Source organism: Lissotriton helveticus, chromosome 6, assembly GCF_964261635.1.
Source record: "Lissotriton helveticus chromosome 6, aLisHel1.1, whole genome shotgun sequence".
Taxonomy (NCBI): domain Eukaryota; kingdom Metazoa; phylum Chordata; class Amphibia; order Caudata; family Salamandridae; genus Lissotriton; species Lissotriton helveticus.
In genome coordinates, this window is record NC_136067.1 from 740683527 (window position 1) to 740708899 (window position 25373).

The window sequence follows — 25373 nt, forward strand, 5'->3', positions numbered from 1 at the left end:
TATCAAGTGAAGGCAAAAGCCTGGCTGACAATTTCCTAGAGAAATGTGCCGTAATCCAAGCACCTAGAACACTAAAAAACCTACAGTCGATTCTAGGCTTCCTAAATTTCGGAAGAACATACATTGCAAATTACGCAGAAAGGGTCAAACCCCTTTATGATCTGATAAAACCAGATTTTAAAAGATCCAATTGGACTCAAATACACACAGAAATTTTGAGATCCCTACAAACAGACATGCTAATTAAAACAAAATTAGAAACACGTGATAACACACGCAATCTTGTGATTCGAGTCATCCCAGGAAGATGCGGATTCACATACCTGACCTCTAATGAGGGAGAAAAAGTACCGATTGCATTCAAATCACACTTGTACACTAAGGCTGAAATGAAATTTAGCCCTACGGAAAAAATTCTAACTGCAACACAGACAGCTATAGCAAAAGAACGAGCCCTGGCACAAGGTAAACGAATAATAATCGTAACACCGATACCAGCCTTAGAGGCTGTAACAAAAGCAAGCATTCCGAATGCTAAAGCACTCCATCCAAGATGGATACAATGGGCTAACTCTCTTGCTGCAACAGACGTAGCATACGAATTTGATCCCAACTTAAAAACACAAGAATTTCTCCAATATGAATTTGAATGTCCTCTGCCGACTGAAATTCTGCCTCTAGAACAATACGGCTGTATAATATATACAGACGGATCAGCACAACCCGCAGTAGGGGGTAAACAAGCTTACAGTGCGGCGTGCGCGATTGTCAAAGGTCGCTGGCACGAAGGAAAATTTAAACCAACCCTCACTAAAACACAATCTCTAGGAGATTGTACAGCTCAGCGAGCTGAACTACTGGCGTTTAAGATGGCGCTTGAAAATACCGATCGAGAATTCCCCACACTCATAGTGTGCGATTCGTATTATTGCGTTCAGTCTTATAATGAATACTTGCAGATCTGGCTTCAGAATGGCTTCAAGGATGCGAAAGGTGGCACAATCAAGCATAAAATGCTCTGGGAACAAGTAGTTCTATTACAAAAAGAACTACCAAAGACTCACGTGATACATACGCTGAGTCATCAACGTGATGGCGTTCACATTGCAGGGAATTCATTGGCTGATGAGGCCGCGAAGGCAGCTGTCCAAACGGCTTCCGTAGCTGCCGTCACCCGGTCAAAAACAAAAATAGACAGCGAAATATTACAAGCTGTCAGCGCTTCAGAAAAGGATTCGATAGAACCACTCCCTAAAGGCTTTCCAGTAAAATACTCATACATAACTGATGCAAACAATGTTCCTTTTGCTCGAATCCCTGGAGTGGGGGATAGGGCAATTCCAAACATGGAACATAGGTTAGGACTAATAATAGCGGCACACGAAGGGCTTGCTTCTATACATGCTGGCGTCTCAGCCACAGTATCATTATTAAAACAGAGATACTGGTGGCCACAAATGAGAAGACAAACAAGGAACTATGTTCTAGGATGTGAAATATGTCAAAGAATGAAAGTATCAACGGTGAGACGTCCAGCTCAGTCGCCCCTTCTAATCTCGGATAAACCATTAGCATGTGTTTATCTAGACCACTGCAGTCCCTTACAAAGGGATGGTAACTATAAATATATCTTGGTCGCAGTGGATTCATGCACGAGATTCATATGGATGTGGCCCCAGCGAACGGCTGACGCCAGAACTGTTATAAAAGATTTGCGAGTCTTTATCGGCACATACGCAATTGGCATGCTGCATTCGGACAATGGTCCTGCTTTTAGCTCTAGAGCTTATAAGGAGGCCATGGTCGGAATGGGCGTGAATTTGCGGTACTCTTGTCCATTTCACCCTGAGGGGAACGGAATTGTTGAAAGAAAAAACCGTGACATAAAGCAATCTATAACGGCAAAGGTATTAGGTTCGGGAGCTGGGTGGGTCAAACATCTAATAAGTGTCCAACGTAGTCTCAATAACTTGCCAAGAAATTCTCTGAAGGGATTCAGTGCGTACGAATTATTATTTGGAACTAGGATGATGATCTCTGACATTGATAGTCAGACTTCAGTGGTGAAAGAAAAAAGCTTTGATATCAAAGACCGTTTGGCTATTTTGCAGGACTTAAACAAAACAAGAAAAGACCTGAGCAACATAAAGTTGAAACAACAGCCAACAACCACTGAAGAACCACCACCTGTCCCAGCAAGACCTGTCTGGATTCCTAAAGTCGGGGATCTAGTCAGGGAGAAGATCGCGGTAAAGAAGGAATTTGGGCCTTCTTACAGAAAAGCAGTTCCTGTCTTGTCTGTCAACGGGACAAGATCAGTTGTACTACCGCCACTTGCTGGTAAAAAGGAGAACCGAGTTGTATCCATCGACCTGGTAAAACCACAACATGTGGCCGATAACAAACAGTAGGCCAAGTGGACTCCCAATAAGTAGCAGAACACCAAGGTTTGCTACCAGTACAGAGGTCCTAACGAAGAGGCTCATCACATTCGAAACGCCTACAGAAGAACAACAAGGACTATGCAATAATGCAATAGAACTCAGACCTCTGAAAACCCAAATAAAAACATTTAGCAGAGACACACCAATCAATAATGAAGTACCAAGTGAAAATGCAAGAAACAGTAACCCTGAAGCAATTGGAACAATTGACAGAACAGCATCTGGCTACTTCATAAACTTCGATGATTCCTCTGAAGGCTTCAGTGAATCAAAGACACAGCCATCATCAAAAACCTTTAAAGATAAAGCCAAAGAACTTTTGAAACAACTGAAAGAAACATATCTGATTTCTCCATGGATTGAATTTTGGGTGGGTTTTGGTGCATTTCTCCTCATACTTTGGCTCATCATGATACTAACATTGGGACGCTTTATTGAGGGAAAATATGCAAAAATGGACACAGCAAGTCAGAAAATCAACTTGATCCTCAAACCACACACATCTTCACACGTCGAGAAAAGAGAACTTTCTTCAGCCAACTTCACAGCCAATCCGATACCTGGTGGGGTAGCCTGGGACAACACTGACTATGAAATTTATGGTCCGGTCGAGATCCTGAAATATCCACACCAAATTAAGATCTCCTTGAATGACTTTGTAAAACCAAACTCATTTGCTGATGATTGGGACTTCGAAAGCATTAATAATATGATGTCTGATTTAGTAATGTCTGCTAAATTTACCAAACATGATTATTTGCAGGGTTCTACCAATTATGATAGTATGTACTGTTATAACCACTATGGTAACCATTTTTTACATAGATCTGCACAACCTAGAAATGTTTTAAACTATAATCAATGGGAACATTGTGCAACACCTCCAAAAGGGAGCTCAAGAACCGTTTACGACAAATATTCATATTTTTCAGGTTTTAACACAAGTAATGCTGAAGCATTTTATTTTAAATTATCAAATAAGACAGGGACCAAGACCATGATAACCAACACAAAATTGATATATTCAGACTCATTCTTTGAACAAATGAATACTTTTGGTTTTGATTATTGGGACAAAAATGTTGAATTGAAAAGTGTTTGGGGTACAAAAGATTGGCAAGTACAGGGTATAGAAGCTTTGTTTAGAGCCTGCATGATCCCAGAACAAATGATATTTTTAAATGACACTGTTCAACAGACCACCTGTCTTGGCTTAGCCAAAATCAAAGATTTAAATAAACCGTCTATTCCAAAGCCAACAATGTTTAGCAATAACTCTGATACAGATGAAGAGATAGACGTAAACCATATATTAAACCAAAACAGAACACATCCTGATTGGAAACAGTGGTTGATCTGGCCCACAGATACTAATAACTGTCAAGACAGATTCCTGAACAAAACGCAGGGGTTCAAAATGACCAGGCCAGACCCTAGATATCCTCATAGACATCACCCAGGGATAATAACCACCTACAGTGTGGGCAAATTATGCCTTCAATGGCTACAAACTTCCACACTGGCAGAAATTAAGCAACACCTAACTTTACTTACTGATGGTGCTGACTTGCGTGATTTCACTATGGGACCACGCAAACAGCGTCAAAAGCGTTTCATAGCAGCCTCTGTATATGCAGCATACAATGAGGCCTGGAAGGTTACTCAAATTGAAACAGCAGAGAGAATACGGGAAATTGACCGTATTAATTTGGAAAAATCACTTTCTGTAGTGGACAATGGGTTAATGACTCTGTCCTCCAGAATTTTTTCTTTGGACAGCATTGTGTCTTCAGCAATCGATATATTATCGCAAGACTTACTTTTATTACAACACGGTCAGTCACAATTGCGTTCTATTGTACAGCTTGGCTGGACGTTACAAAATCTGCGTTCAGGCTATGTGCCTTGGCGTCTAATCAACACGACGTCATTATTCCAAATCTTTAACCTTACTGATAGACAAATCAGTATGGCACAAAAGGGTGCTGATTATACAATCTTGAGCATTAAAAAACTCGAAAGATTACCAGTGACAATGTCAGAACGACCTGTCAGTGAATGGATAATACATGGGATAATAAATATTCCAATCTCAACCTTCAGGTTTCAATACTGCCAAAAATATATACAGGTTGGCATGTACGAGAAATTGGGAAAGGGGTACCTTAAAACAACATGGAACCTGCCCTATTCACATGCATGAGTGTGAGCCGGCATCCCGCCACCCCCGACCTGAACCCCGCCCTATCGCACCCTTACCTCTCCCGCTACCCCCGGGACTGTGTCCCCGACCTCAGCACGCCAGCATGGGGACCCGACTCGGCACGCCAACGGAAGCCCAGAGAGTCACGCCCTTCTTTTCCCCACAGGGACCAACCAGAACATCGGGCCGGACAACCTTAAATCACCCGGACCCCGGAAGCCCCGCCCCTATGGCAGCGACAGCACAGGATAAAAGAGGGAACCAGGAAGTGGAAGTCGTCGGAGATTTGTGGCAGGAACCTCGGACTGGCGGACGTGAAGGAGAAGGAGCAGGAGACGGAGAGCAGCTGGCTGAAGCAGACGAGTGGAGCGAAGAGTGGTGGAGTCCACAGGAGGTGGCTGTAGAGCGGCCGTAACTCAACGGGAGAGTTACGGCGGACCGCGTGAGTGCCTTTAACCTCACTATTTCCCCACTCGTTAGGAGCCCCCTGTATAGTCCTTGTAAAGTATTCCCTTCTCTTTAGTATCACGTCCCCTGCACTGTGTAATAATTGTATAGCACTGCACTGTGTGCCCCGCCGTTTCCCTCACGCCCCGACCAACCACTCTTTCTTCTCCTCGCCCCTTACTCCCTCCTCCCGGTACCTTCCTTTCCTCACTGTCTCTTTTCCGCTCCTTCCCCCACACGCACCGGGTGTCGGTGACGGTTGCTGAGATCCTGAACTAGGATAGGACTAACGGTCCCTTGTTTTCTCTTTTGCTCCCTGCCCTCCGTGGATACACCACGTCACCGGAACCGCCGTTGGAGCCGCGGAAGACCACAAGCTGCACCCCAGACCCGGCGTGGATCCAGTACCCTGACGCCCTCCTTGTTTTTCCTGTGTTCTACCTCTGTGACTTTGAAATAAACCCCTACTATAGCACACTATATACGGCCTCCTCGCTTGCTTTTCCGGCCCGCTGCACACCCCCTCCCACATTTGGTGTCAGAAGTGGGATCTGCCGGAAGCATGGAGGCCGTGGTCAGAAAAATGGCGGACTCACAGGAACAATTTGCCAAGCTAATGGAGCAGTTCCTAAAAACCGCCGAAGATGACAGGGGTCAACTCCACGACGTCCTGAAGGGTCAAGGGACCACCCACGAACAAACCATGGAGAAGCTGACAACGGCCCTGGGTCAACAGAGACCACTAGCCTCTCTCCCTTCAGTGGTACTGCAAAAGTACGTCCCGGGGGAAGACCCGGACTATTTCTTTACGAACTTTGAGCGTCTTGCCCAAGCAGCCAATTGGCCAGTGGACCGCTGGGGGCAATACCTGGGACCCCTTCTCACAGGCGATCTACAGGCAGCATACCAGCAAGCCAACATACAGGGCACCACACCGTATGTGGATATCAAAAGGTGCATTCTGGAACGACTTGGGATCGATGATGACACCTATAGACTAAAGCTAAGGCAGGCGAAAGAGAGGCCACAAGAGAATCCCAGGGCTCTCTCGTTTCGCCTTAGGGATCTTGCAAACCGATGGCTCCGACCAGAGACCTCCACAAAAGAGGAGATACTTGAGAAAATCTATTTGGAACAATTCCTGAACTCCTTACATCCGGCCACTCAGCGCTGGGTGAGACAACATTCCAGGCTCACCCTAGAAACCGCCATTGAGATAGCCTCAGCCTTCAGTCGAGCCCAGGAACTCCAGCGGGGGAAGGAGGAACAATCGCACCGAGCCCCGAATGCAGGATCAGCACGGCCTCTCCGGCCCCTTCCCCCACGAAGACCAGAACCCACCCCCCTGTTTCCCTCACCAGTTGTATTTCGTCCTCCTCATCCGGGACCCCAGTGCTATGCCTGTGGTGGGTTCGGTCACATCGCCCGGATGTGCCCGCAGAAGGAAGAACCTATGGAGGTCGGACTCGTCAGGAACTTTCTGTGCAACCCTCCAGGGCCTACACCCCCTTCCTTCCACTGTCCGGTCTCCATCGACGGCCAACGAGTAATGGCCCTTGCCAACAGTGGCTGTCGTCAGAGTGTCCTGAGACCTCAAGACCTGGCACATCCGGTCCGTCCTACCGGGATGGTTGCCATCCAGTGTGTCCATGGGGACACCAAACAGTACCCCACTACCCAGGTGCGTGTCCGGCACCGGCACGACCCCGGGACTTCCCTCACCATTGGTCTGGTACCCGCTCTCCCCGAACAAGCCATTCTGGGGAGTGACTATCCGGGTTTGCCTGCGCTTCTCCAGGACACCTCCGACTCTCTGACCCAGTGGTGGAAGGACGCTCCTTACCCAGGACAGAACCACCCAGAGACCGTTTCGAAACCCCACAAAACCAAACGCCAGAGGAGAAAGGAGAAGAAGGAATACGTCAGTGCTTACCCCGCGTTAACGGATGACCACCCATGGCAGACCGACCGGGAGTTCAGAGCAGCCCAACAGGAGGATCCCCTTCTTCAAGAAGCATGGGGAAGGGCCCTTGACCAGGAAGACCCCCTACAAGTAGGTCCCTACTTCTTTAAGAGACAGGGGTTGCTGTACCGAAAAGGGGGCCCCCAACTGAACGCCCAGCTGCTTGTCCCCGGTCCCTTCCAGGACAAAGTCCTCTTCCTGGCCCACAGCCACCTTCTGGGGGGTCATTTTGGGGACGAAAAAACTAGTCAATCCATCTTGGAGAAGTTCTATTGGCCCGGGGTGTTGCAAAGGATCAAAACCTACTGTTGAGAATGTAGCATTTGCCAGAAAAACAGCCGACACAGACCTCCCAGAGCGCCTTTGCAACCCCTCCCTCTCATTGACGTCCCCTTTAGCCGAATAGGGATGGACATAATAGGACCCCTCTTACCCTCCCGTAGCGGGTGTCGCTACGCCTTAGTGGTAGTGGACTATGCCACTCGCTTTCCTGAGGCCATTCCCCTGCGACAACCCACTACCCAAACGATAGCCAAAGCCCTGATCTCCCTGTTTTCCCGCGTAGGATTCCCCCGGGAAATCTTGACCGACCAGGGCACGCCTTTTGTTTCAGCCTTGATGAAGCGGGTATGCGCCGAACTTGGGATAAAACAAATCAGAACTTCCGCCTATCATCCGCAGACAGACGGATTGGTAGAGCGCTACAACGCTACCCTAGAGCAAACCCTAAAAAAACTCTTGGGCTTAGAAGCTAAAAGGTGGGAGGACCTGCTACCCTTAGCCCTCTTCGCCATCCGCTGCAAACCTCAGAGCAGCACAGGCTACTCTCCCTATGAGCTACTGTACGGACGACCCCCTCGTACCCTGCTGGACATGGCACAGGAGGCCTGGGAAGCCGAGCCTGATCGTACACGTCCGCTCCCTGAATACCTCGAGAATCTAAAATCACACCTCTCCATGATCCGGAACATAGTGAGACAAAACCTGGAGAACGCTCAGGACAGTCAAAAGAAGCAATACAACAAGGGCACCAGGTCCCGCGTCTTTGCTGTCAATGACTTGGTACTCCTCATGATGCCCTCATCGGACCAAAAACTGTTAGGCCAGTGGCAAGGCCCTTATACTATCCTCCGGCAGGTGACCCCGGTTACCTATGAGGTAGAAATAGACCCTACGCGTGGAACCACCCAGATATACCACGTAAACCTGCTGAAAAAATGGGAAGGACCCCGTCCGGTTCTGCACGGGAGCCCCAGTCACCTTCCTATCTCATTCGACTCCTGTGTGGATCCGGAACTGTCTCCCGCACAAACCCTGGAGTTACGGGACTTCCTGACGCCCCTGAAGGGGGTCTTCTCCTCCTCTCCTGGCCGTACTCACATCACAGAGCACGCCATAGAAACCGTACCAGGGAAAGTGGTCCGCTTAAGGCCCTATAGGCTTCCCGAGGCCCGCCGAGCGGTCATACGACAGGAGATAGCCGACATGCAGAAGATGGGAATCATAGAGCCCTCAGTCAGCGACTGGAATTCTCCCATCGCCCTGGTGCCAAAACCAGATGGATCAGTACGGTTTTGCATAGACTTTCGGGAGGTCAATAAGGTCTCTACCTTCGACAGCTACCCCTTGCCCCGCGTGGATGAAATGATCGAGAGAATAGGGAAGGCGAAATATATCTCGACTCTGGATCTATGCAAAGGATATTGGCAAATACCCCTCCGGGAGCAAGACAAAAAGAAGACTGCCTTCTCTACGCCTGAGGGGCTGTACCAGTTCGTAGTCATGCCCTTTGGACTACATGGCGCCCCAGCCACCTTTCAGCGCGCCATGAACCACGTATTGAGACCCCACACACACTACGCCGGCGCCTATTTAGATGATATCGTCATCTTTAGCGACAGCTGGCCACAACACCTGAAGCATCTGTTTGATGTCGTCTCCTCCTTAGGTGCCTTTGGGTTCGCCATCAACCCAGCCAAAACAACCCTGGCGGCAAAAACTGTTAAATACCTCGGATACCTTCTGGGGGATGGCGTGATAAGACCCCAAGAGAGCAAAACAGTAGCGATCCGGTCCCTTCCCTTCCCCCAAACAAGGAAGGATCTTCGAGCCTTCCTAGGGCTTCTCGGTTATTACCGACGGTTCGTGCCAAACTTTTCACAGAGGGCAGCAGCCCTCACTGACCTCCTTAAAAAATCAAGCAGATCCGAAGAGAAACTACGGAACCCCTCTCCCGAAGCCTGGCAGGCCTTCACGGACTTAAAGGAAGCCCTGACCTCGAGTCCCGTCTTGGTTCCCCCCGACTACTCCCTACCCTTTATCCTACAAACGGATGCCTCTGATCATGGGTTAGGGGCGGTGCTGTCCCAGAGAGATTCCCTGGGTAATGAAAGGCCTATCCTTTATGCCAGCCGTAAACTGTTTCCGCGTGAAAAACACTACGCCGTGGTGGAGAAGGAAGCCCTGGCCATTAAGTGGGCGGTTGACCATCTCCGCTATTATCTGGAGGTCAGAGACTTCATTCTCTACACGGATCACGCACCCCTGGAGTGGATGGCTCGGAACAAAGGTCAGAATGACCGAGTCCTCCGATGGTTCCTCTCCTTGCAGCCCTTCTGCTTCAAGACCAAACACCGGAAGGGAACAGAACAGGGCAACGCGGATTTCCTTTCAAGATACCCTTCCTCTCCCTCCCCTACTAGAAGGAATGCTAGGGAAAGGGGATGTGAGCCGGCATCCCGCCACCCCCGACCTGAACCCCGCCCTATCGCACCCTTACCTCTCCCGCTACCCCCGGGACTGTGTCCCCGACCTCAGCACGCCAGCATGGGGACCCGACTCGGCACGCCAACGGAAGCCCAGAGAGTCACGCCCTTCTTTTCCCCACAGGGACCAACCAGAACATCGGGCCGGACAACCTTAAATCACCCGGACCCCGGAAGCCCCGCCCCTATGGCAGCGACAGCACAGGATAAAAGAGGGAACCAGGAAGTGGAAGTCGTCGGAGATTTGTGGCAGGAACCTCGGACTGGCGGACGTGAAGGAGAAGGAGCAGGAGACGGAGAGCAGCTGGCTGAAGCAGACGAGTGGAGCGAAGAGTGGTGGAGTCCACAGGAGGTGGCTGTAGAGCGGCCGTAACTCAACGGGAGAGTTACGGCGGACCGCGTGAGTGCCTTTAACCTCACTATTTCCCCACTCGTTAGGAGCCCCCTGTATAGTCCTTGTAAAGTATTCCCTTCTCTTTAGTATCACGTCCCCTGCACTGTGTAATAATTGTATAGCACTGCACTGTGTGCCCCGCCGTTTCCCTCACGCCCCGACCAACCACTCTTTCTTCTCCTCGCCCCTTACTCCCTCCTCCCGGTACCTTCCTTTCCTCACTGTCTCTTTTCCGCTCCTTCCCCCACACGCCCCGGGTGTCGGTGACGGTTGCTGAGATCCTGAACTAGGATAGGACTAACGGTCCCTTGTTTTCTCTTTTGCTCCCTGCCCTCCGTGGATACACCACGTCACCGGAACCGCCGTTGGAGCCGCGGAAGACCACAAGCTGCACCCCAGACCCGGCGTGGATCCAGTACCCTGACGCCCTCCTTGTTTTTCCTGTGTTCTACCTCTGTGACTTTGAAATAAACCCCTACTATAGCACACTATATACGGCCTCCTCGCTTGCTTTTCCGGCCCGCTGCACACCCCCTCCCACAATGTGTCAGTAATAAAGGACAGAAAGTGTTTCTTAGTGGCAACAATTGTGCGATGTCACTAAGTGGCACACTTCTGTGTAACGGAATTAGTTTGCATGGAGCCTGTGAAGGGAATTCATACAACCTTTCATGTCACCAGCAAGGCGCACCTGCAACAGAAATAGAACCATTCTTTCAAAGACTCTATAATGGGAGTTACATTCTAATTGTAGACCGCAGATGTTGTAGTCTTATGCCCGGGACTCCTTATCTAGTAACTACCACTGCGAAGGTCAAGTGCTGTGGACGCTCGTTGTTCCCCAGCTCCTTCCCAGACAGGGAGGCAAGGGCATGGCCCGATTTGAAAATTCCTTCTATTCGAATAGATACTTTAAGCAGAATGAAAACAGTGCTTCTTCAGACGCCTACCAGGCTCTCGTCATCAAAAGAAACGTATGATCTACAAGTCGCAAGGACGACTGCAGAGATACATACATTATTATCAACTAATTCCCCCGTACATTTCGCGGAAATCCTGAATGAAATCTTAGATATTTCTGATACCAATGGGGTCTCAAAGGTATTTAAGACAGTATTTTCAATGGCATTAACACCATTCAAAGCCATACTGGGTATTTTTCCAGATTTCGTCCATTCGATTTTTGGCGGACTTCCCCTGATCCTGGGACTAATTGCAGGAATCCTATTCTTAGTCCTTATTTTTCGTTATGGCAACCCATGTCACAGACAAAACTCTGGCGACAAGAAAAGAAACAATCCTAGCTATTGGAAACCGGGACCGGATATCAAAAATCCTGGGACTCTCCCGGCTTAGAGACCTGAACATGACTTGGTTTCTATCATTTCGACCAATGTGGCAAAGATGTGTTTTACCTCTATTAAGGTGTCTGCTATGCGGAGAAGAATGCGTGTTAGACACATGTCTGACGCTACAATCGGATGCGCCGATGGATGCAGAAACATTGTTGAGCCCGATCAAGGTTCATGCTTTGTGCTGCCCTCAAAGGCTACCAATCCTGATGACGGCATTCGTGGAAGCTTCACCACTGCGATTGATGGGTAGTGAAGTTCAAGATGAAAGCAGCATTGAACAGGTACGACCTTCTGTCAGCAATGCGAATCAGAATGTCAATGGAGACAATCATGCACAAGAATGCATGATTTCACCTATTTCCGAGTTAGTAGAACTTTCCCAGGAAGCTGTTGACAGTTTTTTCGAAAGCCTAAATGATATGATGTTCTCACCCGAACAGAAATAGAGACTTTTGAGCAAGCTCGCACACGGCGTTCCCTGAATTCGGCCTTCAACTTTAAATAATAAAGTCACATGAACTATTTTTCACTCCAGTTCACGGACAGCAACTCTTTCAGAAGCCCCAATTCATTTTTTCGGTTTTTCGGGACACTTATCTTCTGCTTAAAGTAAGAAACTATTCCTAAAGAACTAAGATTTCTATTTTTAGATACTTTATAGACTTTAGCTGCCCGCTGGTATATTCACAAATATTTTATTCTGTGATGGAATGGTCTCGAAACTTTTTTCTGTATTTAAGAAACCAGTTCATGTGTAATTCTCATATACCAAATAAGCAATAATGTATACAAATGCGTGATTACTTTAGCATTATTCCATAGCTTGAGTGCATACAATATATATGTCTGCAAATTTTCCGTATATTTGAAGAATTTCAAAATGCATTTATGTATTTTGGGGTGGTAAGGTATACACACTACTCTATAGTATGTTGTACTATGTTATACTATGCCTAGATTAGTAAATATGTCCATAGTTAGCGTGGGGTGGGTGTCATGTATTCCTATAGGTTCTGAATCGATCCCCCTATTCCTGACCCTATTCTAGTTAAACAAACCAACAAATTAACTAGCAGTCAGCCCATGAGGCAGAAAACCCCCATGATGCAGATACCGTTATCTGACGCAGTCACACTACGGCACAGGAACGTGTTATCTGATTAGGTCATAACGCTTGCGATCTAATTAGACAAGCGATATTCCTCCAGCCCCTGATAAGGCATACGGAGTTCTCATAACAAATCAAACCTATGACAACCTGGGCAAAACCCAGCGGCCATTGTTTTGATTTCACCGAGAACTTCAGTAAAAGAATGTGCTAACGAGCAAGTCGTATGACATCCTTATTGACGTATCTATGTCCATCCTTACGTCAATCTCGGCACCTTAAAGGTATAAATATTACCGATCTTGCCCTATGCAAACACACGCGTGGTGACGAGACGGAGCAGCCATACTTGCCGAAGCCAAGAGCAGAGCAGACCCCGCTGGCAGCAGCCCCGCCTTCCTGACGCGCTGAGAGACGCGCTGCTTTCTCCTGCCGAGAATCCAGCACCGGCGTTTCTGGGTAGCCCTCGCAGGCAGCCTGGAATATCGAGACCAGAGAAAGAGATACCATTCCTCATTCAACCTAACTTCCAGGTACAGAACTGAATAACCCCTCACAGAGAATTCTTTAGTTATTCACTTGGCAAAAACAAACTTAACTTAAACTGTAACTTTCTATTCCCGCCCACGTATTAGGCTTAGGTCAGGTACACAGGGTAGGCATATCTAGAAACACCAGTTGAGCACGTTTAGTCAAATGTATATGTGTATGTAATATATTTTATTCATTTTAAAACATCTTATGGCTTAGAAACCATATCAATGTTTTTACAGTATTATTTTATACTATTGCTTTTAATGTATGCACTTTACTTAGCTATAAGTATTGCAATAATATCGATCCATTTCTCTTGTATGAGAAAAGAGACTGATCAATAAATAACACCTTTTTATTGAACACGCCCGTCTCTTCTTTTCTCTACATTCTGATGAGACTAAGAATGCACGTACTGACTGAGTAAAATAAATTGCCTTTTGTTCACACGACTCTCGAGATTTACTCTTGATTAGGGGAGAGCAAAGTTGTCATGTTCTATGGTTGTCAGAAACTAAATCCCTTCTTGTCTAATCAGGGAAGTTAAGTCCTCCTTGAACATTCGAGAAAGTTTCTAGTGAACTCTGAGCTAAGCTGGCAAACCCAAAACTTTAAGTCTAGTATCGACAGTAGCAGACCTAGTTAACGTCTGGCCTAGGCCTTTACTGCTGTAGGTATTATTCCAATGCGCAGAGCCTATTGGGATGATAGGAACTACACTACAACCCAAGTAGTTGTTAATAAAACTCCAAACTTAAATAGAAGAGTTGAAGACACAAGAGAGGCCAATACAACCTCAAGCATCCCTATTCTAAATTTGCCTCCTGAAGCGACGCCATATACGGTGGTGCTAGCCAATGTTCCTCCCCTGTCTCCCAACGTTTTTGAACACTGGTCGACTTTAAGGAACAAATCCCTCCATTTTTTATCGACTAAACTTGGGTTTAATAATTCCCTTTTTTCGGAATTTAAGATGGCCAGAAGAGTGAGTTGGTTGGGCACATCAAATAAATCATTGAGTGGGGACTGTGTAATTCTTACATTTCGGTCTCCGCCATTGGTTTGTAAATTAATTGAGAGGGGTTGTACTGGGTCAATTGACCCCAACTTTGTTAACATTCTCCCCCTCGGTTTCTTTTATTGCCCACCTCGACCAATTAGGTGCCTAGTTCCCCCTTACCCATCATTCAATCAGGACGGACTGTGGGTTGGAAGATATGGCATTCCAACTTCTAATCCTTTTGACATTCTTAGTGGATTAGAAAGTAATGACTGACTGCAGTTAGACATTACCACACTAAACCTTCTAGGTGCTAAAACTGATTCCACTCATATTCTTAGCAATGAGGAAAGTGTAAAGGCAGACGGGGGAAAGCCTCTAATAAAGCCATTAATATGGTAGGGAGTGTGGATCTTACAGGGAGTCTAGAGATCATAGATGAAGGATTAGAGGTTGGAAGGGAGCATAGGATTATTCCTTCATCAGTTGGTTTTACCACTGCTGTTTCTGTCACTTCCCTGCTGGTATCGATGCTATGCAAAATTTCCTCGTGGAATGTTGCTGGCATTAGATCTAAAATTATTAACCCAGTTTGGGGGGATTTTATTCAGACCCAAGATGTGCTCTGCCTTCAAGAAACATGGAGTCGGGAACCGGTCCATTTAAATGGTTTTAGGACCTTCCATACTCCAGCTGTTGATTCCCTGTACGGAAGAGCTACGGGTGGATTGAGCATATATTTGTCAAACAAATTGAAATTAACAAGAGTAATAGAGCCTGTTATAGATATTTATTTTCAATTTTTAATATTGGTTTTGGCTTCTGATACTCCGATTGCTCTCATAAATGTCTATAATAACATTCTTAGTGGCGAAGTATCTAGTGTTCTAAGTAAATTGACCAAAGCCCTGTCTCTGTAGGATAAAATCTTCAGCTATGATTCGATGATACTTTTTTTAGGGGACTTTAATTGCACCTTGTGTAGTATGTCAGAGGATAATAGGTGCGGAATGTTTTGGGAAGATGGCTTGTGCCACTCGCATTTTAACGACTCCCTTCAGGGGGATCAATTTAACAACTTACTTGCCAAATTTGATTCGGGATTTGCTAATGAAGTCTGTACTATACCATCTTCCCCACGCCCAACATTTAATGGAAGGGGTTGTGCCTCTACTATCGATTACGCTATTGTATCAAATAAGTATGATAATAGAATGTATTCCTTTAAGGTTTCTGATGTTGCTTTAAGCGACCATTTTCCGCTCTATGTCGCCATTCTGTTTCCAAAAATGTCCACCTTAAAAAATAGTCAAGAAATGGATAGTCTGGACGAAAATCTATCTATTGGTAGTACAAAGGGTTACTCATTGAAATGAGCTATGGTGGACCAGCCGGAAACACTTAAAATAGTGGTTGGTAAATGTAGTCTTGAGCTAGCGACTTGCTTAGGGGAAGATTATATTCCCAAAATGATCCTTGCATCTTTCCTGACTATCTCTAATGAAATTAGGACCTCCCTTACAAGACAGATTAAAAATAGTAATCAAAAAGGAGGTTGGTTTGACTTTAGTTGCACTAGAGCTTATGCACTTCTAAAGAAGGAACTACATAAGAAACCCAGGTGTGTCGAGGAAGTTTGCAGACTCAGAAAAGAGTACAAAATAGCTATAAAAGATAGAAAGAATAGGTTGAAAATAGAAGCTTGGGAAGCCTTGCACCTAGCTTCCAGCAGCAACGACAGTGCGGGCTTCTGGAAGATTATCAGAACACCGTTTTTTAGGGAAGATGTTGGTCCCAGGCTGGAAATGGCAATTCCCGAATCTGATTGGATTAGGCACTTTTCTAAAGTATACGAGGGTGAGGGAGGGGTAAGTTCCCAACCCACCCTCTTTGCACTCCCCGCTTCAAGAAATTTGTTGTTTACTTTGGAGGAAGTGGAAAAAGCACTGCATGTAAGCCAGGGTAGAAAGGCCCCCGGTCCGGATGGTGTCCCTATAGACATGTTTAAGACTACCCCCGGTCTGTGGGGCCCTCTCCTAGTCCAGGTGCTTAATGCTGCACTTCGGATTTTCTGTCCACATGGGTGGAGTCTGTAATAGTGCCCATTTATAAAAAGGGGGATAGACATGACCCGGGTTGTTACAGACCCATCTCCCTTTTAGATTCTTTTACAAAAATAGTGGGTCGGATAATTCTGGACCGGCTCTTGGTTTGGGCCAGACAAAACTTTATTTTATCAGACCTACAGTATGGCTTCTGTTCTAATGGGACAACTTGGGGTTGATGAAAATATTATTTATTATCTTAAACGTTTTTACAGCGACGCATCAGCCCGCGTTCGCTAAGGCCTGAAGGGGGAACGCACTGATAAAATCCCAATCGGGAGCGGTGTCAGACAGGGCTGTGTTCTGGCCTCCTTCCTTTTTAATTTGTACATTAATGGATTGGAAAAAGACCTGTGCAATAATAGTTTAGATCCCCCATATGTTGCCGGCCGCCCAATCCCTGCGCTTTTGTACGCTGACGATGCTGTACTGATGTCACGTACTCAAGTGGGACTCCAGCGTGTGGTGGATAGTTTTTTCCTCTACATGAAAGAGTTGGGTTTAAGAGTCAATACATCTAAAACTTTTATTATGCACTGCGGCAGGTACCATAAACCTAAGAGGGCCATTTTTATAGCAGGCTAGAAGCTTGAATCCACTAAGCAATTTTCGTACCTGGGTATATTGTTCACTCAGAGTGATTCTTGGTCGCAGGCAGTGACAGCAAAAAAACTTGCATTGGTTCGCTCGACTGCTACCCTCAGGAATTTCTCAAAGAAACTTGCCACGAGAGCTCCAGTGGAGTTAATTAAGATCTATAAAGCCAAATGTGTGTCTGGTGCAACTTATGGTAGTGGAGTGTGGGGTCTTGCTGACCCCACACCTATCCAGGTGGTGGAAAACTCCTTAAAGTTTATCCTTGCAGTTCCCAAGAGCACCCCGAATTATAGCTGCCATGCAGAATTGGGTCTTGCCTTTATATCTGATTTAATTAAGCTGGAGCCTGTCCTATTATGGCACAGATTATGGACAGAGGATGAAACCAAGCTTAATAGAGATATTATGACAGATATCTTAAAACTAGAGGGAGCCACGAGGATTCCATGGCTGAGCTATGTATGTAAATTTTTAACAGATATCGGAAAATCTGATTATTTTCTAAATCCTCTTACTATCTCAGCCATTTCGCGCAAAGAACTAAAGAAGGAGGGTCTGGCTTTTTTGATTCCTTAAGAATTACATCTGAGGTTCTAAAACCTACTGTCCTGCATCATCAAATGATTTTATCAACTTTTAATATTCAACCCTACCTGATCTATGTGCCAGATAATTATGATAGATTTTTACTGTCTTGTTTTAGATTTGGAATTTTCCACAGACTTGTTAGTTTTCCAACAGCAAACAATTGGATGCATGAATTACCTCCCTGTCCCTGTGATAATGTATCACCCCAGAGTACATTACATGTGGTTCTTTTTTGTAAATTTCATGGCTTAATCAGACATAATTTTTTTATTGCCTTTGCTTAGAGAGATGGCCCATCGGCAGTGTCGTGTGGCGATGCTTAGCCTCCAATACTTAGACAATCATTTATGTGTTGCAACAATTACCTTGTATTTGAAAAATGTGTTTGAAAAATGTGACGCGTAGCAGAAAAAGTATGCCTATCTGACGCTCTTTAAGATATATGATACTATGAACTCTGAAGCACCTTACTGTCCATTTTTCATGTTCCTGAGATTGAAAAATGAATTAATTGAATCTTTTTAATTGGAATGTTTTTATGTACACTTTTATGATTGCTTGTTAACACTCGAATAAAGTTATATTTGACTTGACTTGACTAAACCTCAGCCACTTGGAAATACATCTCTCAACACATGCTATGTCCGAGGACTTAATAATCCCCGCAAAACACGGCAAGTGCTGGCAGGCTTAGACCTATACCGTATACAAATTGCTCACTTCCAGGAGACCCACTTGACGAAATGGACGGAGTGTGCTGTAGGATTGAGGTGGGCGACGGTCACGCTGGCCTCTTCATTCTCCTCATACTCTAGGGGGGGATGACATTAGAAATGTCCTAGACAAGCTGCCTGGCTTTATGTCAATCAATCTCTAGGCCCTGTGTTGGACCAGGACACACCGACGCACGATGAGGAGGAAATAAGGCACGAACATACATCCCTGACAGAGTTATCAAAAAGGGTTTCTGCAACACTTGCTGCATTCTCCCTAAGGCCCTAATGGAGTGATATGTAACAAACTATTCCTGCATGATTTACAATTTGAGGTGACTTCCATCATTTGTATGAGCAGTGCAACATTTGAAATTATGACCCACTGCTGGGAATGTACAAGTTCTTGATTTGCACCAGCACAATTAGTATTACACAAGAACTACTCGAGAACAGTCTGAGTTAGTGTTACAAAAGCATTGGCGTACTTGGAAAGGTGCAAATTTAGTTCGCACATTTTACTAAGACACACGGGGAGGCTTACTATGCTTTATAAGTAGGTGTCCTTTGTTTTAGTTAAAAAGTATATATTTTATATTTTCTGGAGGCAAAATCTCTTTCAACCAGCTGTTTGTTAGTTGTGTAAGTTATTACTGTTTTTAATTAACAGGTCAATCTATTTTGCAATATGCTGCATTTTTCATAAGTCTTTTCAATAAAACCCTGAAGCCATGTGAGCATGATTACTGTTGTACCCTCTTGTAATATATGTTGGTCTTAGTCTAGGGTAAATTCACTTCCTATTCAAGCGTATATTTATGATGCCTATTTTAATTTAGATACGACTGGATATTACTGGTATTTTTGGAATTACGTAGAACTTCAACCATTTGTCATATATTTTACAATCATTCGTAAATGGATTTCTTAAATTGCTTCAATGTTTGAGGGAATCACTTTGTAACAATCTATTGTAAATGTATTATTGAAGCTCCCAGTCTTTACCCATTGTTACATATAAATCCAGTTTTAAAGCAATCTGTTTCCCTTTCTATGTATAGTTTAAAAAATGTAAACTTCTCAAACTCGGTAGTCACTGTCTCTCAAAAGATATCAGACCAATAACTGTATATATTGACAGCACAGAGGTTTAAAAATAAGTAATACACCTTAAATATGTGCACACATGCACATGCTAAGATGGTAATGTGAATGTATTGTTTTGTTACATATGGTGGCTCAACACACCAAAATCCTAAAGACATCAAAGTACGTATATATTTCTCTGTTAAGTAGCTGTAATACTATAGAAGTTTCAGCATTGTAGCAATAGCTCCCGCATCCCACGTGGTGCGGCGGGGGGCGGGGGGGGGGGGACGGGCGAGGTCCGGGGGGGGGGTGGTCCCTCCGGCACTGTGCACCTGCTGGCCTGAGAACTCCTCATTGGGTCGGAGCCTGGACTCCTCTCCACCCCCCACCACCCCATCGTAAGTTTCGTTACATCACTGAGTTGCAGAGTCATTTTTAATCCAACACAAATATGAATTTCGGTGAGAAAAAATTAACATGGATGAATACAAAAGGAACTCTAAAAAAAATGCCATAAAACAGAGAGCCCTAATTATAATGGATAGATTGATGAAATAATACCAAGGATGTTGAAGGCAAAGTAGCCTCAGTAGCGCTATCTAATTAGTTGCCACCTAGACCTAGAGATGGACACTGCTGGCATTGCTCTTTGTAAACACGTGATTGATTGCTGTGACTTCTATTTACAAGACGCAAGGTCACCAGGGGATTTTCAAGCTACATAATAGAGGTATTTAATGCCTAATCTATAGCCCTTAAGGAAAATTGCGAGGTCAGTTTAATGAGTTCCTTTCAAATGAATACTGGGAATATGCACAGAATGGGAGAACAGGTAAATTGCTCTTTAGTCGCTGAAAAGCGGTGGAAATTGCAACACTTAATAGAAATTTACGTCTCACACAAGAAGCATGTTTTTTTCATTTATTTTGTTATTTGTTCACATAAAAAACCCGCCGTTCGAGTTACAGTCACTTGGACTTTTATGTACCCTTTCTGTAAATGCAATATTCTGATAGTGAAATCGGTATTTTCATACTTTACCATGTTTGGGTCAGGGTTAGGAAAACAGGTGCACGGGCCTGTTTGTGGCGCTGCACACCCCCATTCCCAAACTTCCCGTTTGCAAAAAATGCAACATCTCCAGCTTATCTGCAAACTCTCCATGTTTGTGCATGTCCTGGAGAAACCACCATGCTACCCTTCTTTGCAGGGGACCCTGAAGGCCTTGCCGAAGGTGGGCGCAGTCTTGGATAACACCCCTATCATTAGTGCCTTCTGGATTACCTAGGGAGGGTGCAGGAATTGCATACATACGCCCACATTACTCCTGTCAGTGTCTATGCATGCACAGGCACCCTGCTGTTAGAAGGGGATAAGTGAACACCCCAGAGGGGACAGCAGTCAATGTCTGCATCCATGGGCAGCGTCCTCGTGCGTTGTCAGTAAGAACCTCCATTCCCCCTCTCAAGGTAGAGGGGAAGAAGAGTGGTGCAGCGACCAGGGCGGCTGACTCCGGAACAGGGGAGCTCCTTGTTCGGTCCCCGGCGCCGGCATCAACCCCACTTTGTGAATTTGGGAAATAGATCCCCAGCGCCGGGACACCTCTCCGGAGGTAGCTGTGCGCTAGAAATGCTGGTATTTCATATTATTTCAAGGTCACGCTAATTGTGTGCTAGGTGTAGTATTTAGAAGCCTTAGTCATTAATAGTTACTTAAACTGAGAAAGGTATTCCCTCCTTCGCCAATGCAAATGAAGGTATAGCTACAGACATTGCAGCAGAGTTTAATTGTGAGGTTTTGGAGTTATTCTGGTCGTTTACAACAATTAATAAAAATAAAGGTAGTCCTGGGTGAACACCATCCCAGTCATTGATATGGTGTTATCTTGTACCAGGGGCCAGTTGCGCTCGGTTTCGCTCTAAGTCAACGTGTGTATCTGAACAAACTCGCCGCATGCCAATGCTGCAACTGTACAACTGCCCCTGTTCACACCTTCCCCTCTGCTGACTGTTAATTTTGCTGGGAATGGGGAGGGAAGAGCTGTCTATCGGTTGGGATTGAGAATCAACTGCCTGTCGATGCTGGTTTCAGACCTCGGTATAGTCCAGGTAGAATGATAAAACCATCTTGGGTAAAAGATACTGACTGACACATAAATCCATGTCATACAAAATGGAGTCCATCTCTGGGAGCCGGTCCGCTCTCTCAAATGTAGGCAGGAGGTCTGTCTGGCAAACAAGGAGTAATGGTGCTGCCGGTGCCCACGTGCCTCCACCTACCTTAGTATAGAAGTGCTTATTTACACTGATTTTACATTACTTGATCATCAGAAAATACCACCGTGAAGTACCACTTTATGCCAGTCTTTAGCGTCGCGCGCTGGCAGAAAATGCACGGAGACCTTATTAGGTGGGATTGTGGGGCGAATGGAGAGAATTACTTTGGCATCATCTTCTGCTCTGCAGCTATGCAATGCAATTTGTTGCAGCTGTATATCATCAGAAAATAGCATTTCATCAGCCACGTAGGCAATCACTTTCACTGCGCTCAGAGGCAAGGGAACTGACAGGGTTAGGCGTGTATTGTATTTTTAAATTGTGCAAAATATTATGTGTAAATTCTGATTTCTGTAGAGGAATTGAATCAGGGTCTGGCAATCAAAAGTGCAGAGTGTACAGGGAAGAGGGCTTAGAGTTTCGAGTGGGCCGCTGTCCTCCAATTGTGACCAATACTCCCAAGCAGATGGTACATAGGCCAATTATCATTGCTTGCATTGGGCCCCAAGAACCTTTGGAATGCCACTCCCTGGACTGAAGAGCAAAAGAGACAGGTAGTAAGAAAGAGACCGAGTGAGGGAGGAGACAAAGAAAGAAGATTGGAGGAAAAGCGCCATAGAAAGAGAGACAGAAATTACAAGGGATACAGAAAGAGAGAATAAGACATTTACAGTGTCATTTACACCCTTGTGTTAGTTTAAAAAAACGGACGCAAACAAACTTTTAAGTAGATTTTACATTACCTACTCAATCCTACTTCATCCCAGTCCTTAGTTTAATGATGTTGTAACACCTCACAGTGCACCACGTAACCAGGCTTAAAACATCTCAAATCTACTGTCTCACCTGGGTTTAAACGGGTTGGAAGATCGTATCACATTATGTTTCTTCTCTCAGCTGCCTATCAGAGAGCACCACCTTTTCTTACCCAAAATATCCTGCAAACCTCAAACTTTAATTCAAAACAAACATTTTCCTCACTTTACCGTGAGGGAGTTTTTTGAAATATGCTGGCATTCACAGAACACCTACCACTCTGTGTTTCCACACTTATCTGGATAAAATAAGTACCCCTATTGTGTGACTGGGCCCGCAAAAGGAAAGGCCCCAAAACATAAAATGGAGAAATCACATTTTTCCTATAAAAATCAACCTTTTTTGTGATGTGTGTAGCTGTGGATTTTGGAACTGGGCGCAACAACCATCCAGGAAATCTACCAAACTCAGCCATTTATGCCAACTTAACACCCAGAGGAGTCCAGGGAGGTCTGCCTAGCATGGATCCCACTGCCTTTTTTCAACAGTAATGGCCTGCAAACCTAAAGTTTTAGCTAAAAAGACACATTTTTCTCACATTTCTGTGGAAGGTCCAGAAGCTACGGAGATCTATTACATTTCTACCACCAATCATTCCCACACTTCTCCAAATAAAATGATATGTGTGGGTTGGCCTAATGCCCTCAAAAGGAAAGATCTGAAAACAGAAAACAGACAGATCACATTTTCCCAATCAAAATCAGCCGTTTTTTTTTGCTATGTGGGTAGCTGCCTAATTTGGGCCAGGGCTTGGCGGCCACCCAGGGAAGCCTACCAAACCCAAAAATTACATTGACAAAAACAGATCAATCCAGGGCGCATGTCAAGTCAAGATGGTCTTCACATGGTCCCTGTTTGATCTGCTTCTGTTGTGGGAGCTGGGGCCAGCCAAACAACTGGGGTATCAGGAGAAATGTGGGAAAGCTGGATCTCTAGGGCTTACCCACCAAAAAGTAAGATAAAAATGTGTGATTTTAGCCAACGTTTGAGGACTGTGGTGCATTCTGGGTAGGAATCCATGCAAGTCACACCACCCTAGGCAGCACCGTTCCCTCTTTATTTATATACTTTTACCTTATCTGCATCTAGAGGGGTTTTCTACCCCCGGGGTGGTGGACAGGAAAACATTGAGGTGTACTACTTCAATCTACTCCCAAATGGGGTGGGGAGCAGAAAACTTTTTGCACCCTTTCTTGCTGGGTAAATTTGCTCCAACACCTGCTTCTTCTAGCTTTTTGACCCTGATGTTTAGTGGGCTTTCAGGTGTTTAGTGGTGCCCCTACCCCAGAACAGGTGCAACAGTCTTTCTGCCCCTATTCTGGGGTGGGTGCACGGTCTAATACCTGGGTAGGTGCCCTACTCTTTTTTTGGGCAGTTATTTTCTTTGGTGTTTAATGGGATTTCTGCTCATATCTGGTGGAGAAATTGGGGATTTACAACTACAACTGCCCCTTGAGGGACAGCAAGTGACTGGACCACTATTAATCTTTTTCTCCTTGGTATTCCGGCAAGCCTCTAGATCCATGTAATCGTGAGCCTAAGTGGGTCCTTCAATTTCTTCAAGATGGCTTTCACTTAATTTTATAAATTTCCATTGTTTGAACTCAGTGGGTGACCACAAAGGCTGTTAGAGCTTGTGGGTTAGGGTGGAGGACCTTTCTAATATGGAGCAATTAGGAATTTGACATCTAAAGGATTTCTTTCTTCATCTCTGTGTGCATAGACCAGTTGAACACTCTTGGGATTTACCAACGGTTCTCAAGGCTTTACAGAATCCTCCTTTGGAGCTGCTAGAAGCTTCTTTAAAGTTTCTTGCCTTTAAGGCTTTCTTTCTACTGGTCTTTACTACAGCACACAGGTTGAAGGATTTTGGATCATTGTCTATGCAACCCATCCATCTGCATTTTTTTCCAATATGCTTCCTCTTTGGATACAGTTTTTCATTGCACAGTGGCCTCCTCCATCTGTACGGACTAGGAGATTAGTCTCTTTTTTTCTACTTTTTCCTTGGCTGAAGAAGCAACATGACAATTTCTGGATGTCAGCCAGGCAGTGATGGCTGTAAACCATTTACTCTTTTTCTATACTGATAGATTACACATGTTATCTCTCTGCTGTATAAATCTCAATGAGCATCTTCACCATAATCCATTCAGAGGCACTCCACTCTTTTAATGGCAGCATCTTGGGTGGAAGAATGGGAAGCATCTGTTCAGGACATTTGCCATGCAGCATTCTGAGCAGTACCTTCAAGTTTTGTGAATCACTTCTATTGGGTCTTGTTTGAAATGGGATGCCCTGTTGGCTGAGGTATGCACCCAGGCCAGACAGGGACCACCACTCTAGTCATGGTAAACTAGATAGACACGAAAATATAGCCTGTGCTTACCCTCTGGTAGCTTGGCACAGAGCAGTCAGGCTTTATCTACAGAGACAATGTTTAAATATTTGTGCAACACACACACATAATACCAAAATGAATACACCAAAAAAAGACTCCACAGTTTTATAAAAATAGCGAATATTTAGCTGAGTAAAGCAAGACCAAATGACAACAATCCAATCAGTAGAAGTCGAGATATGGAATTGTAAAGATTAAATCCAAATACAGTTAGCTTTGAAGTCAATAATGCTAAAAGGTTACTTGGGGTCACACTAGACCGGGGTAAATCCAAAGTTCAGGCTGACCGTGACAGAGGGCTGACTGGCTGGCTTCAGGACTCAGACAAGTCCAACTGACAAAGTACCTTGGATGGAGCAAGCATCTGCGTTGAAGGCTTGGTGCGAGGAGTCGAGGGGTGTCATGTCATGGAGAGGGGTCCTGTGAGTGGAGGTGAATCATCGTTGCCAGGCTGCACAGTTAATGAAAGCTTCAGTGTTGAATGAACCCTTTTACGATGAAGGCGCTGCATTGAGTTTGAGTCGCGCTGTCTGTTGAACTCCGTCGAAGCAGTGTCATTGATCGGCTCTTGTGTC

The 25373-nt window shown here is 45.3% G+C and overlaps 1 protein-coding gene across 1 annotated transcript in view; it reads right to left on the reverse strand.

Moving 5' to 3' along the window:
• Positions 1-25373, reverse strand: part of FUT9 (fucosyltransferase 9) — a 675803-nt gene that overhangs the window by 611147 nt on the left and 39283 nt on the right. The gene's annotated exons all lie outside the window — the stretch shown is intronic.